The 15,632-nt window shown below is 48.8% G+C and overlaps 1 long non-coding RNA gene across 1 annotated transcript; it reads right to left on the bottom strand.

Annotated features, from left to right (window-relative positions):
* Positions 1–733: 733 nt before the first annotated feature.
* Positions 734–14,273, bottom strand: LOC131496156 (uncharacterized). The gene is made up of 4 exons (XR_009254351.1): positions 13,856–14,273; positions 13,603–13,693; positions 4,143–4,481; positions 734–1,381 (listed from the first exon to the last, which is right to left on the bottom strand). It is a non-coding gene; the product is annotated as an uncharacterized LOC131496156 (long non-coding RNA).
* Positions 14,274–15,632: the final 1,359 nt, after the last annotated feature.

Genomic DNA, 15,632 nt, shown 5'->3' with positions numbered 1-15,632 from the left:
AGAAAGTCCCGGGGCAGAAAGTGGAGGGAGCAAGGCAGGCACTTGAGTCGGCACCCTTCCTCCGTAGGCACAGCTGAAATCAGAGTTAGGCCAAAGGGAGGCCGGTCTTCAGCATGATGTGTCTTCAGCATGTTCTGGTTTAGGCCAAAAGTTCCAGGGACTTAACACCCCAGGAGCAACCCTCCCACTGAGGGATGGGAGTGGGTGAGAAAATGTCTCATGTGGTAGGTGACTTCTAAGATGGCCTCCGATGACCCCTGTTTCCCAGGACTCACACCGTGTGTATTTCCTTTCCACACTGAAAATGGCTGAACTGTGTGATAGGATGTTACAGAAATGACAGTGTATGATATCCAAGGCTAGATCATAAAAGAATTGTAGCTCCTGCCTTTTTCCCTTTTGGATCTCTTGTTCTTGGCGGAAGCCAGCTGCCATGTTATGAGGATGCTCAAGCAATCCAGGGGAAGGTACACATAGGAAAGGTGCATAAGGACCCCTGTCAACAACCAACACTCCCTTGTCAGGCAAGTGAGACAGCCATGTGGCCATGTTGGAAGTGGATTCCCCGACACAGTCAAACCTTTTGATGATTCCAGCCTCATGAGAGACCCTAAACAGAACCCTGAGCTAGAACCACCTAGTTGAGCTGCTCCTGGATTCCTGACCCTCGAAAACTGTGATATAGCAAACATTTATTGGTTTTTTAAATGTTTATTTATTTTTGAGAGAGACAGAGAGCACGAGAAGGGGAGAGGCAGAGAGAGAGGGAGATACAGAATCGGAAGCAGGCTCCAGGCTCTGAGCTGTCAGCACAGAGCCCAACGCGGGGCTTGAACTCAAGCACCGCGAGATCATGACCTGAGCTGAAGTTGGACACTTAATGGACTGAGCCACCCAGGCACCCCAAATGTTTATTGTTTTAACCTGCTAAGTTTTGGAGTGATTTGTTGTGCATTAATAGCTAACTATATTCTCATACAGCCCTGTAGGAATGGAAAATGGTGTAGTGACTTTGGAAAACAGTTTGCTGGTTCCTCAAATGATTAAACAGAGAGGTACCATATAACCCAGCAATTCTACCCCTAAATATACACCCAAAAGAAATGAAAACATATATCCACAGAAAAAGTTGTGCATGAATGTTTACAGCAGGATGTATTCAGGATAGTCAAAAGGTGGGAACAACCCAAATGTCCATCAATGGACACATGGAAAAGTAAAATGTGATACATTCATACAATGGAATATCATTTGGCCGTAAAACGGAATGAAGTAGAGATACATCCTGTAGCTTGAATGAGCCTTGGAAAGTGAAAGAAGTCAGTCACAAAAATCCACATGTTCTGTGACTCCGCTCATACGAAATGTCCAGAAGGCAAGTCTATAAAGACAGAAAGTAGGTTAGTAGTTGCCTAGGCTGAGGTGGGGGATCGGGGTGATAGCTAAAGGGTATGAGATTTCTCCTTAAGGTTATGAAAATATTCTAAAATTGACTATGGGAATGGCTAACACACATTTGTGAGTAAACTAAAAATTACTGAATTGTCTACTTTTAATGGATCAGTTATATGTATATGAGTTACATTTTAATAAAACTGTTTAAAAAGCTGGTAATGAAGGGGTGCCTGGCTGCCTCAGCTGACAGACCATGCAACTCTTGATCTCAGGGTTGTGAGTTCAAGCCCCACGTTGGGCGTGGAGCCTACTTTTTTTTTTAAAAAATGCTGATAAGGAATACACCCCAGCTTCTTCCCCACTGGTGAGACAACTCTGAGGCGTGTTCCACACAGTCTCTCAGAAGATGCCCTGTAGGACTGATCCCATTTCCCACAGCCGTATCATGCCTGTTAATATGCACTTTCTTTTCTCTCCTTTCTTCCCGGTCTCATTTCTCCACCCCGTGATTTCTGGGACCACATCTCAAATACACTTCTTCGCCCAGTTCTTGTCTCAAGGTTTGCTTCTGAGGGAATGAAACTAAAGCAATCATGTTCTTCAGGTTGGAGGTCAGGATGCCCTGGCATGGGGCTCATTCTGCACCCATCCATAGAGAACCCAGATGGGAGGGCGGTGCCCACTGGCAGACTGTCCAGGGTGAAGGCTTGAACCAAAGTCCAGAACTGTCACAGAGCTGGCCCCCATCCTCCCCAGCACGCCTGGCATGAGCCTGGCACAATTTGCACGCACACACACTTTTAGGCATGGGAGAATTAAACAACCCAGCCTGTCACCGCCCTTTACCCCAGAGTCAGGCTGTGTGGGACATGTTCATTTCCCTTTGGCTTATTTTGCTTGTCTCTGTGGCTGGGCGTCATCTGACCACACAAACTACCAAGACAGAGAAACAGGAGGCTCTGAAGGGTTGTGTGGAACTCAGTCAGGCAGTCAGACCCTCTAATGGTGAACCAGAGGTATCTGATTGAGGGGAAAAAAGATTGCACAGCTAAGACTTGACATTAAAGATACAGGAACATCCCTGGAGGCCCCCCGCCCCAGGCAGAGGGGCCGGCATGGTAAGGCACCTCCCTCACAGGTCACTCTGGCTGCAAACCTCACCAACTGTCGCCAAGCACAGGCTGACTGTCCAACAGGAGAAGGAAGACGCTTGGGCTCGACTCAGCTTCTCACAGCAGCCTCCAGGTCCAGACTGGGAAACGGGTGCCTGGAGTTTTATGCTTTCCCTGATTTAGGCCTGTTCAGCCGTGGTCAAATGCCATCATCTTCAACCAAAAGACAGCTGGTGGATGTTAATGCTTCCAGCATTCACACACAGGGTTACCCAGAGCAACAGAACTAAAGAGCTCCGATTGGCCCAAAGATTTCATAAGTTGGTCCTAGAACAAGGACTTTGATTTCACTTTTTATATATTTTACTGTGATGCTGAATTTCATGTGTCAGATTGGCTAGGCTATAGTACCCAGTTACTTATTCAAATGCTAATCTATGTGTCGCTGTAAAGGTATTTTGTACATATGGTGAACATCTACAAGGAGTTGACTTTATTACTTTCCATAATGGGGGTGGGCTTTGCCCAATCAGTTGAAGGCAGCAGCTGCAAAAGCCGAGGCTTCCCAGAGAAGAAATTCTGCCTCGCGATGGCACCATCAACCCCTACCTGAGTTTTCAGACTGCCAGCCTGCCCTACGGATTTCAGAGTTGCCAGCCCTCCAGTCACATTAGCCAATTTCTTCAAAAGAGGGATAGAAAAGGTATATACCTATCACCTATTGGTTTCGGTTTTCTGGAGAGCTATGACTGATACATCTACCTCTAGAGGAAGGTAAGCCTGAGAGGCCCTGTGTTGTGGGTCATCACAAACAAAGAGTCCACCTTTCAGGGGGCATGAGCGTCTGTCCTGGGGGAGACAATGCCAAGGTCACAAGGAAGCAGGTAGGGGATTTGCAAAAACACGTCCTGTGGCTCTGCACCCATAAAATGCATTCTGCTGTTGGTTTAACCAAATTGGCTAGAAAACATAACTCCCACAAAGCTATCCCAAGATAGTGCTGCAAACGGAAAATTACAGAAACCACTCAAAGGTCTCACAAAACCCAGGTCCCATAAGCCGGCTGCCACATAAATCAGAGCAGGTCACAGCACTGCCCTGATGAAAATCCTCCCGAGGATCTTACAATAAACCCGAGTTTAGCTCAGCCTGTAGCCCAGCCTTGCCCACTCCTGCTCCCCTTCTCCTTCCCTTTGCTTTGCTGGTCCACTCTCTGCCACCTCAGGATCTTTGCATGTGCTATGAAACTCCTTTCTCCTGGCTCCTTGTTTGGTGCCTTCTCCTCCTTGAGGGCTCTGAGGTGGCCTTCCTGACCACACATTCTGACGTACCCCCCTCCACCCCTAAAACCATCTTCTGCACCCCCTGTTCATGCCCTTCATAGAACTTTCCACAGTCTGGGGGCACCTGGGTGGCTCAGTCGGTTGGGCATCCGACTTCGGCTCAGGTCACGATCTCACGGTCCGTGAGTTCGAGCCCCGCGTCGGGCTCTGCGCTGACGGCTCAGAGCCTGGAGCCCGTTTCAGATTCTGTGTCTCCCTCTCTCTCTGCCCCTCCCCTGTTCATGCTCTGTCTCTCTCTGTCTCAAAAATAAATAAACGTTAAAAAAAATTAAAAAAAAAAAAAAGAACTTACCACAGTCTGGAATGATTTTGTTTGTTTTCGTGCTTATTGTCTGTGTCTGAAAGTTCCAGAAGAATGTGCCGCACCATCTCATTCTCTTGTGCCTTCCCCACACCGGGTCATAGGAGGCAGTGCCCGATACATATTGAGTGAATAAATGATTCCTCAGCTCCTAAGCTCATCCACATTCAGGTCAGGGCCGCTTCCTGCCTTCCTACAGTGCCCTGGGCTGACCCATCATGTCTCTCGGTGATCCACAGTAGAGCCGTGGCATCTAGCTATCCAGAAGGCTGGCCCCCATGCCTGGAGGGTGGAGGACTTGGATACTTGCACAGGGTTACAGGGTTGAGCCTAAAGAGAAAGTCGTGTTGTTTAACAAGGTGGAAATGAACTGAGCCCTGAAGAGTGTTCCTGGCAGAGAGAACAGCAAGGGGGGGAAGGCCTCAGGGCAGCATTTCCAAGGACTGCCGGGAAGCCAGAGAACCAACCTCTAAGAGCCAGGAGGAAAGTGGCAGGAGCAGAGGGAGGGCAGGGCCTGAGGGCAGACTGAGATCCACAGGGGGATTTTCAGTAGGGAAATGATACGGCCTGATACACACACACACACACACACACACACACACACACACACACGCTGAAAATCCAGATAATTCCTGGGCTGAGGGAATAAAGAGTAGGGGTGAGAAGGAGACTTTTTTAAAAAACATTTTTTTAATGTTTATTTATTTTTCAGAGAAAGATCATGCAAGCAGGGCAGAGAGAGGCAGACAGAGGATCCAAAGTAGGCTCTGAGCTGTCAGCACAGAGCTGGATGCGGGGCTTAAACTCACGAGCGGCAGATCATGACCTGAACCTAAGTCGGAGGCTCAACTGACAGAGCCACCCAGGCCTTCCGAGGCATTTTTTTAAACTATGGTATTAGCTAGACTGCTAGCTATTTCTTTTTTCACTATGTACACGTATTGCCTTAAAATTTAAGCACACGATCACTCTGGCTGATAGGTAGAGGCTGGACCGTAAGAGGCAGAGGAGATTGTGGTGGGGGCCTATGTCAGACTGCAAGCTGCCTGCCTGATAGCCATTCTCTTCCCCCTCCTTTCCTCACTGACCGACCCGACTGTCTGCTCTCCCAAGTGACCATTCACACAGCGTGCGTCCGCCTAAAAGACTAAGTTTCCCAAAGAGCGGATGCCACTGAGTACAAGTTGCTGAGTGGAACTTTTGAGGGAATTGTTAAAAGAGGGACAGGCAACTGATAAGGGCCCTCTTCTGCTTTCCTTGGCTTTGACCCTTTATGACCTCCACTTCAGTGGAGTTACTTTCCACGGGGGTCCCTCATTCCTGAGTCATAGAAGCCAACCTACAGCTTTGCTTTTGCCGCTCAAGCCCCTGAGATTCATTGGTTACGATGATTTCTAGGCTTTCTGTGTAACTTCAGAACCCCTGCCCTTGGCTTTGAAGGTCAACAGCTGTCTCCCGATCTCCATGAGCCATTTCTGCTTCTCCTCCTGCTAACTTCACTGGTTTTATGTTCCCTCTGCATTCCTGGCACCTGGGAGTTTCCCTCTTTGAGTTTAAACCTGGCTAGGTATTCAAAAAATCATTTTACTGTATTTGAAAAAAATTTTTTTTAATGTTTATGTATTTTTGAGAAACAGAGAGGGACAGAGCACGAGTGGGGGTGGGGGGTGGGCAGAGAGAGAGGGAGACACAGAATCCGAAGCAGGTTCCAGGCTCCAAGCTGTCAGCACAGGGCTCGATGCGGGGCTCGAACCCACGAACTGTAAGATCATGACCTGAGCCGAAGTCAGACGCTTAACCAACTGAGTCACCCAGGTGCCCCTATTTTACTGTATATATAATCATTTCTTGCATCCTGTCTTATCTTCTTGTTCATCTATAGCACACAATTTGACAATTAATTACTTCAGCGTGTATATTGTCTCCCTAACTAAATGTAGACGCTCCCGGTTACATTCCTGCAAAATTCATACTGAAGTTGAAGTCCTAACCCCCCAGTTAGTGTGATTATATTTGGAGATAAGGTCTCTGAAGACATAGTCAAGGTTAGGGGTGCCTGGGTGGCTCGGCCGGTTAAGTGCCTGTCTTCAGCTCAGGTCATGACCTCAAGGTTCTTGAGTTCGAGCCCCACGTCAGGCTCTGTGCTGACAGGTTGGAGCCTGGAACCTGCTTTGGATTCTGTGTCTTCCTCTCTCTCTCTCTGCCCCTCACACACTTGCACTCTCTCTCTCCCTCTCTCTCTCTCTCTCTCTCTCTCAGAAATAAGTAGACGAGAACAAAATGAAATGAAGGAAGACACTATAGACGGACAGGCACTGTTACCAAGTGCAGTGACAGCCCGGACACGTGGCCGAAGTCTAGATTGGATGGAGTCTAGAGCAGCACCCCTCAGGCTCTCTGCCATCTTGGTTTGCCCCTCCTCTGTGACCTCCTGAGTGACCCAGCTCCAAATCCAGTCCCTGGGGGGCTTCACCAGGCCCTGGGTGTCCATCTCGGTGGGTCCTAGACTTCCTAGGAGGCCACAGTCATCGTCATCTCCTAGGAACGCACGCCCAACAGGGCGCCCCAGCAAACATCCAAGCACCCACAAAGCAAGCGCAGAGAGCAGGGGAGGCCACCTGGCTTCAAGCTGTGAGGTGCAGGGAGGTCACCTCCCAATGTATTTCTGAGGTGCTTCACTTAGGACACAAGTGGTTTTCCCAGAAACTTCCCTTAAAAACACAGTTCTGGGGGTTCCCATCTGACCCTGGGTGCTCTTGCCTCCCCTTGACCTGGAATCCCTTCCCTAAATCGTCAGATTCCAGAATCCTCCCCTCCCAACGCAGAAGCGCCCTTCTGACTTGGGGCCTTCCCTTCTCTGACTCACATTCTTCCTCCTCCTCCTTCTGACCCCGGATTCTCCAACACATACAGCTCCCCAGCCGTGGACGAGGGTCCCCCACTCGCTGTGACCAAGAGGGCTCCTGCCCTTGCACCCAGCACCCACAGGCTGTCCTGCGGCCTGGTGGCACTGGCAGTCTGTGGGCAGGGGCAGGAAAGGGAAGCTGGGAGGGACAGGGGAGGGACAGGGGAGCATCTCCGTGGGCATTCCCCAACCAGGGCAGTCACTGGACCAGCAGGGGAAGGGGGCTCGGCCAGATACCAGGAGGAGGACACAACTCTGTCTAGTGGAGCCCAGGTGTCAATCTTTGGTGTCCATCAGAGTCACCTCATTGGTGACCGCAACAATTCTGTTGACTCAGAATTTCTGAGCCAGCGGGGCCGAGGCGAGGCCCGGGAACGTGCATTTCTAACAAGGTCCCTGGTGAGGCGGTTGCTGTCTGTTAGGACTGGACTTTGAGAACCGCTGATGCCCATGGTCTGCTCCTCAGTTTCTGGCGTCCATTAACCTGGGTTCCAGTCACAGCTCTGCCCCCTGCTGGCAAGCGGCCTCTTAGACAAAGAAATTCTTCCACCCAAGTTTGTCTCCATCAGAGAGATAAATGGAATATTTACTTCCTGCTGTGGTTTTAAGGATTAAGTTGAAATAACTTGGGTAAATTATTTAGCACAGTTCCTGGCATAGAATATGACTGGGGACAAATCAATCCTTTTTCAGTTGGTTGTGGTGTGGGAATTTGGCTGGAAGGAAGCTGCTGTTTGGAAGGTTTTGTTTTTTTGTAAGCCTTAATGAATTATTTTACTTTAAGAAAAAAAAATTTTTAAGTCGTCTCTACGCCCAACGTGGGGCGAAACTCACGACCCCAAGATCAAGAGTTCCAGGCTCCACTGACTGAGCCAGACAGCTCCCCTGTCCGTGAATTATTTGACTTTTAAGAAGATGGGGTGCTTGAGTGGCTCAGCCCCACTGACTTTGGCCTTGAACTCCTGATGGGGTGTATGTGACATGACCTGCAGCGGAGATCTGAAGAGCCATTGCTCATTTTTACCTGTTCCCTAGCTCCTGTCCTCTGCCAGAAGTCTGATGTGTCCCTGGTGGGGGTTGGTCCTTCCCTTGTATTCCAGAATGAAGAAGAATCACAGCCACAGCTGACCCACAGCCAAAAGGAGCCAAGCCACAACCAAACCGTGAAGGAAATGTATGACAGGCATGGCTGCGAGCTGCTGAGATGTTAGGACACGTTACTGCAGCTAAACTTAGTGACAACCGAGTAAAACTATCCTAAGAGAGACATCTGGCTAAATAAAGCATGATGCGTCTATATGATGGGAATGTAGCTAGTAAATTTAAACATTTTTTAATGTTTATTTATTTTTGAGAGAGACAGAGACAGAGACAGAACGTGAGTGGGGGAGGGGCAGAGAGAGATGGAGACACAGAATCGGAAGCAGGCTCCAGGCTCCCAGCTGTCAGCACAGAGCCTGTCACAGGGTTCGAGCCCACAAGCCAAGAGATCATGACCTGAACCGGACTGACGTCCAGCCGTCCAACCGACTGAGCCACCTAGGCGCCCCGCAGCTAGTAAATTTAAAGTTACATTTAATTTATTTTTTTAATGTTTATTTATTTTTGAGAAAGAGAGGTGGGGGCAGAGAGAGGGGGACAGAGGCTCCGAAGCCGGTTCTGCACTCACAGCACAGAGCCGGATATGGGGCTCAAACTCACAAGCCATGAGATCGGGACTTGAGCTGAAGTCGGACACTTAACGGACTGAGCCACCCAGGCGCCCCTAAAAGTCACATTTTAAGTTACATTAAATTTATATTTAAATGCATGCAGCTATTGACATTACATGTAAGGATATAGGAAATAGCTAAAAGTATCATTTTTTAGTAAGTAAACAAAAGGCAAAATTTCAAACTGAAAGTACGGAGGGATCCCAATTTTGTAAATAAAAACATATCTTTTAAAATATATATCTTGGGGGCGCCTGGGTGGCGCCGTCGGTTAAGCGTCCGACTTCAGCCGGGTCACGATCTCGCGGTCCGTGAGTTCGAGCCCCGCGTCGGGCTCTGGGCCGACGGCTCGGAGCCTGGAGCCTGTTTCCGATTCTGTGTCTCCCTCTCTCTCTGCCCCTCCCCCGTTCATGCTCTGTCTCTCTCTGTCCCAAAAATAAATAAAAAACGTTGAAAAAAAAATTAAAAAAAAAATAAAATAAAATAAAATATATATCTTGTATATATTGTATATGTTGGTTGAAGTAAGTTGGGTAGAAACTTTTCCTAGAGAAAAAGAATTGGGGTGAGGGGAAGACACCTAAATATTTTAACCATAGTTATCTCACAATGGTGGATTAGGGGGCTGCCTGTTCTCCTTTTTACTTATCTAAACTTTCAACTTGTCTGTAATAAACATGTCATGCTTTTATACTTTAGAAAAATAGTTATACTATACAGGTATGTTTAAAAGAATCAATAACCTAGAGGCGCCTGGCTGGCTCAGTCGTAGAGTACAGGACTCTTGATCTTGGAGTTGTAAGTTCCCATGTTGGGCGTAGAGATTACTTAAAAATAAAATCTTGGGGCGCCTGGGTGGCTCAGGTGGTTAAGTGTCCCACTTCAGCTCAGGTCATGATCTCGCAGTTTGTGAGTTCGAGCCCCGCGTCGGGCTCTGTGCTGACAACTCAGAGCCTGGAGCCTGCTTCGGATTCTGTGTCTCCCTCTCTCTCTCTCTGCCCATCCCCTGCTCTCTCTCTCTCTCTCTCTCAAAAATAAATGTTAATAAATGTAAAAATAAATCAATAAAATAAAAATAAAAATAAGTCAATTGAGGTGCCTGGTGGCTCAGTCAGTTGAGCATCCAACTCTTGATTTCTGCTCAGGTCATGATCCTAGGGTCATGGGATCAAGCCCTGCATTGGGCTCCTCATTGAGTGTGGAGACAGCTTAAGATTCTCTCTCTCTTGGGGCACCTGGGTGGCTCAGTAGGTTGAGTGTCCGAATTTGGTTCAGGTCATGATCTCACAGTTCATGAGATCTGCCCTGGCAGCATATAGCCTGATTGGGATTCTCTCTCCCCTCCTCTCTTTGCCCCTCCTCCACAATCTCTCTCTCTCTCTCTCTCTCCCTCTTAAAATAAATAAATAAACATTAAAAAAAAAAAAAGAAAGAAAGAAACAGTCACATGTTGTACCGATGGAGCCAGGCAGACGCCCAATAAATTTTGTGTTGTATGTATTTGACCATCAAAAACAAGTTGTGTCTAGAGACACAACTGCAATGCAAGTCAATTCTTACGTAATTATATGGAACTCTAACTTAAGGTAGGCTGTGGGTGACCTTCAGTGTATCTAATATGTTGTGAATGGGACCCCAAAATAAAATTTCCCCAGAAGTGGTGGTGGTTGCTAATGATTCCTGCTCTCCTGTCACTGGATACCTTGTGGAGTGACAGTGAATGTGCAGCTTTTAGGGGGCAGGGGTGGGAATGGGAGGACTCCTTCTCAACTGCCACAATGGGGTCTGGGGCTCAGACCCTGACCCTGAGAGGGATCAGCCACAGAACCAGGATCCTGGATCAGGGGTGGCACCCTCCTGCAATGCCGAAGAATCAGCACTAGGGGACAGCCGAGAGCCAGGTCAGGCTAGGAGGGCGCCTGGGAGCTTCCCCGCATGCTCTGCTCTCCCTGCCAGTCTCCCGCCTGGGACCATCCCTACCACCAAGACAGTTGCTACAGCTTAGAAGGTGGTGCCATTTTTCAAAAGGGAATTGCTTTGCAAGTAAACCTAAGTGTTTCACCGGCTCCTTCCAGTGGGATACTCAGAAATATTCAAGATAGGTCAGAGGGGTTTTTTAATTAATTTTTTAATGTTTTTATTTGTTTTTGAGAGACAGAGAAACAGAGTGGGGGGTGGGGGGTGGAGGGGCAAAGAGAGAGGGAGACAGAGCATGAACAGGGGAGGGGCAGAGAGAGGGAGACACAGAATCTGAAACAGGCTCCAGGCTCTGAGCTGTCAGCACAGAGCCTGATGCGGGGCTTGAACTCACGGAGATCACGACCTGAGCCGAAGTCAGACGCTTAACTGGCTGAACCACCCAGGTGCCCCTTTTATGTTTATTTTTGAGAGAGAAAGAGAGAGACATAGCCAGAGCTCGAGCAGGGGAGGGGCAGTGAGAGGGAGACACAGAATCTGAAGCAGGCTCCAGGCTCTGAGCTGTCAGCACAGAGCCCAATGTGGGGCTCAAACCTTTGAACCAAGAGATCGTGACCTCAGCCAAAGTCAGATGCTTAACTGACTGAGCCACCCAGGCACCCCAAGATAGGTCTGTTTTTACATGTTTAACACAGTCTACCATTTAAAACATGTTCTCAATTCCTCCGTAGCCAGTTTGTGGCTAATTTTAGGGACTGACCTAATACAGTTCACATCTCATTTTTGTGCGGTATCCCTTCAAGGTATTTTCACCTGATGTTCATCATGCTGATACTTTCAAGAGGTTAAAAAACTTTTAGTAGCGAGACTGGTGGCAAGGACCATTTCTCTGCAACACTGAGAAGGTCGACGTGGCACAGACAGAAGCGTCCTGAGAAGACCACTCCGCAGAAAGCCGTGACGTCATGAGTTTCTTCGAACTGGCCTTTACTAGCATGGAACAAACCACCTCAAAAGTAAGTAGTTTAAAGCAATTACCACTACTACTATATTTTGGGGGCCGGCCTGAGTGGAGTGGTTCTTCCGCTGGGCTTCCCTCCCTGGGTTCACTGTGTGGCTGCAGTCAGCGGGCAGGTGGGCTGGAAGCTGGTTGGTCTGGGTCTCAGATGGCACCACTCAAGGGTCTAGTGTTTGGCTGGGGTGGCGGGGGGCAACCAGGCCATGGTGATCTCATTCTCAAACAGGTCAGATTTCTTCGCTTGGCCGCTGGGCTCCAAAAGGAGCAAGAGAAGCCAAGCCCTCAGCGCCCAAACACTTTTTACGCCTCTGCTGTGTCGTGTTCGTACTGTCCCCTCAACCAAAGCAAATCACACGACCAAGCCCTGGTCAGGGGTAGAGAAAAGAGTCCCCATCTCTCGACCCGAGGAGCTGCGAAATATCGTGCCCTTAAAAAAAAAGATCTACTATGTGCTCTTTCTCCTCTCCTGCCACTGCCAAGGACATCTTTACCCAAGCAGGGACGGATGGCAGCCCCTCCCCCTCCCCCATTACCCCTGTGATCAAGGTCAAGTCAACTCCATGTGCATTTCCCCAGCTGTGTGTGTGTGGTGTACCAGTCTCATGAAGTTAGATGTTTTGGACTGAAATATATCCCCCTAAAATTGGTATGTTGAAGCTGTAACCCCCAAGTGCGACTGCATTTAGAGACAGGGCCTTCAAGGAAGTAATTAAGGCATGCGTGTGCACACACACACGCACACACATGCACAATCCTATATATGCAGCTGGATGAATGTGTAGATGGGGGTTTTGTTTACTGGACCGAGGAGTTTTTAAATCCTTTCCTTTGTTGTTAAATCAGAGCACAGATTTCAGCAGATTGTATTTTCTGAAAAATTAGCCACAGCAATGTTCCCAGTCCTGCACGCTGGTCTAAAAACTTGTCACTGTCTCATGAAAGGAGGCAGCCTAACAGAACCAGAATACACACTCGGGGGGTGCCTGGCTGGCTCAGTCAGTGGAGGATGCCACTCTTGATCTTCGGGTTGTGAGTTCGAGCCCCATGTTGGGCATGGAGCCTACTGAAAACAAAAATCCTTTTTTTTTTTTTTAAAGAGAGTGTGATTGGGGGAGGGGCAGAGAGAGAGGAGGACAGAGGATCTAAAGTTCTGACGTCGGCTCTGCACTGACAGCAGTGAGCCCCATGTGGGTCTCAGACTCACAAACCATGAGATCATGACCGGAGTCAAAGTCAGTTGCTCAACCAACTGAGCCACCCAGGCACCCGCCAAAAAAAAAAAAAAAAAAAAAAAAAAAAAAAGAATACAGACTCTGAAGCCAGACTGTTCACATGCAGACCCAGAGCCACCATTTCCTAGCTGTATGATCTTGAGCACATTGTTCAGCCTCTACGTGTCCCTGGTTTCTTCATCTGCAAATGGGATGATAATACGACCAACCTCAAAGGGTTGTTTTGAGGATTTAAAAATGTATAAAATTCATTTTTTTAAAAAAGGAAGTAATTAAGGTTAAATGAGATCATAACCATAAGACCCTAATCTAATAGGACTGGCGTCCTTATAGGAAGAGGAAGAGATGGGGACACCTGGGTGGCTCAGTCGGTTAACCATCCGACTTCATTTCAGGTCATGATCTCACGGTTCATGAGTTCGAGCCCCGTGTCGGGCTCTGTGCCGACAGCTCAGAGCCAGGAGCCTGCTTTGGATTCTGTGTCTCCCTCCCTCTCTGCCCCTCCCCTGCTCACACTCTGTCTCTCTCTTTTTCAAAAATAAGTGAACGTTAAAAATACATATATTTTAAGAAGAGGAAGAGCCACTGGAGTGCTTGCTGTCTCTGTCTGTACACACAGAGAAGAGTCCATTGGAGGACACAGCGAGAAGGCTGTCTGCCAACTTACCAGAAACCAACCCAGCCGACACCTTGATCGTGGATTTGCAGCCTCCGGAAGTGTTCACTCAGTCTGTGATGTTCTGTTATGGCAGCCCGAGCTAAGACATAAGAGTTTCTTGATTAGTTATGCTTGGGAAGTGAGTGTTCCGTACTGATTCCCACACGCCTTGGAAATTCCTAAAGCTCCACAGCCTCTCAAAGCGCTCTGAGTGGTTCCTCAGCAAAGAAGGCTATAGTTTATCACAGGTCCCAAAACTTACTCAACCAGGAGGTCCTTTTCCAACACCTACGATCACCATATGAAGCCATGTTAGTTTCTAGGGCTGTGGTCATAAACCAGCACACTGGATGGCTTTATGCTCTCACAGTTCTGGAGACCAGAAGTCAGAAATCAAGATGTCAGCAAGGTTGGTTCCTTCTGGAGTTTGAGAGAAAATTCGCTCCATGCCTCTCCCCTAACTTCTGGTGGTTGCCGGTCACCCTGCGTGTTCCTGGGCCTGTAAGATGCAGCACCCACTCCCCTCCTGCCTCCGTCTTCATGTGGTTCCCTCTGTGTCTCATTCTCCACTCCTTCCCTTTCTCTTCTAAGGACCCGGTCGTTGGATTTAGGGCCCCCCCTAATTCCAGGATGATCTCATCTGGAAATCCTTAGTTTTTTCAAATTTTGTAAAATTTTTTAAATTGTTTTTAATCTTTATTTATTTTTGAGAGACAGAGTGCAAGTAGGGGAGGAACAGAGGGAGAGGGAGACACAGAATCCAAAGCAGGCTCCAGGCTCTGAGCCGTCAGCACAGAGCCCAACATGGGATTCTAACTCACGAATCAGGAGATCATGACCTGAGCCAAAGTCGCAGGTTAACCAACTGAGCCAGCCAGGCGCCCCAGGGCTATGCTTTTAGAGACTTGCTCCCAAAGCCCCGCTTCCTCCATGCCTCCCGTCTGCCCAGAACCCTCCAACACTCCCTTGGCTTCCAGGAGGAAATGAGACCTCTTCCTCCCTCTAGGGACAGCCTTCCAGGATCAGCCAGAGTGTTCTTATAACTTCCCCGCAGAGGCCACTTCTTTGGTGTCTTTCTCCTGGACTGCATCCCTGCCCAACCTCCCTCCACCTGTCCACACCTCTGTTTGCCTATAAGCCACACAGCAGGTGAGTTTCAGGAGTCTGTGGGGTCCCTGGAATGCAAATAACCAGAAACAGTTCGAATCTCAGAGGTGGGGCACAGGGGGTCTGTGCGTGCGCATTTTCCCAGGGAAAGACCTAAAGCTTTTCATCGCTTCTCCAAATCATTCTTTCCTGAGCTAAGGAGGCTAAAACGGCAAGTGTGGAGCGAGAGAGCAGTGAATAATTCTCCCTTAGAGCAGTACCACTGGGGAAATCTGCTCTGAGGGGAAAGAACCCCTCTCCCCACTCCTTTGTGTTGAGGGGCATCTGGTAAGAACAGACAGCAGGCACAGCCCATCCAAATGGGTCAACCATCCACAGGGGTCAGAGGTGACAACACAGCCTGAAGGATGCCCTGGGGATGGAGCAAAGCTGGCTCCATGCAGACTGGCAGCTGTGAGCAGAGGGGTGGCTCAAGGCTCTGCCGCCTCCACGCCCCCACCCCTGCCCCCAGCCCTGTACCCTGTAGGTGACTAGCAGATGGAGGTAGGGGGGAGGCTGGGAGAGCGCAGAGAAGCCTGAAAGCAAAGCCCTATGGCCCCCACCCCCCACCACACCCCATGGTTTGGCCTCTGGCTGGCCCCGTCTGTAAGTCTTGCCAACATCCTAGATTCTGGGAACCTGCACGTTCCTGGGAATGTGCGTTTGGTCCACTGGGCTGTGTTGTGCCAACTGCTAGGTAACTTGTCTCTCAAACTGGGTAATACGGTTTTTGCAAGTAGCCATCTAAATCTCTTTGGGATTCCATTTGAAAGCCTACTCCTGTGCCCAAGGACTCTGTATTAGTCAGCCGGGACTGCCAGAACCAAGTACCACAGACTGGGAGTCTCGAACAACAGAAATGTATCTGCTCACAGAAGTTCAGATATGAAGGT

Source organism: Neofelis nebulosa, chromosome 2, assembly GCF_028018385.1.
Source record: "Neofelis nebulosa isolate mNeoNeb1 chromosome 2, mNeoNeb1.pri, whole genome shotgun sequence".
Lineage (NCBI taxonomy): Eukaryota > Metazoa > Chordata > Mammalia > Carnivora > Felidae > Neofelis > Neofelis nebulosa.
This window is presented reverse-complemented; position numbering and strand designations above follow the sequence as displayed.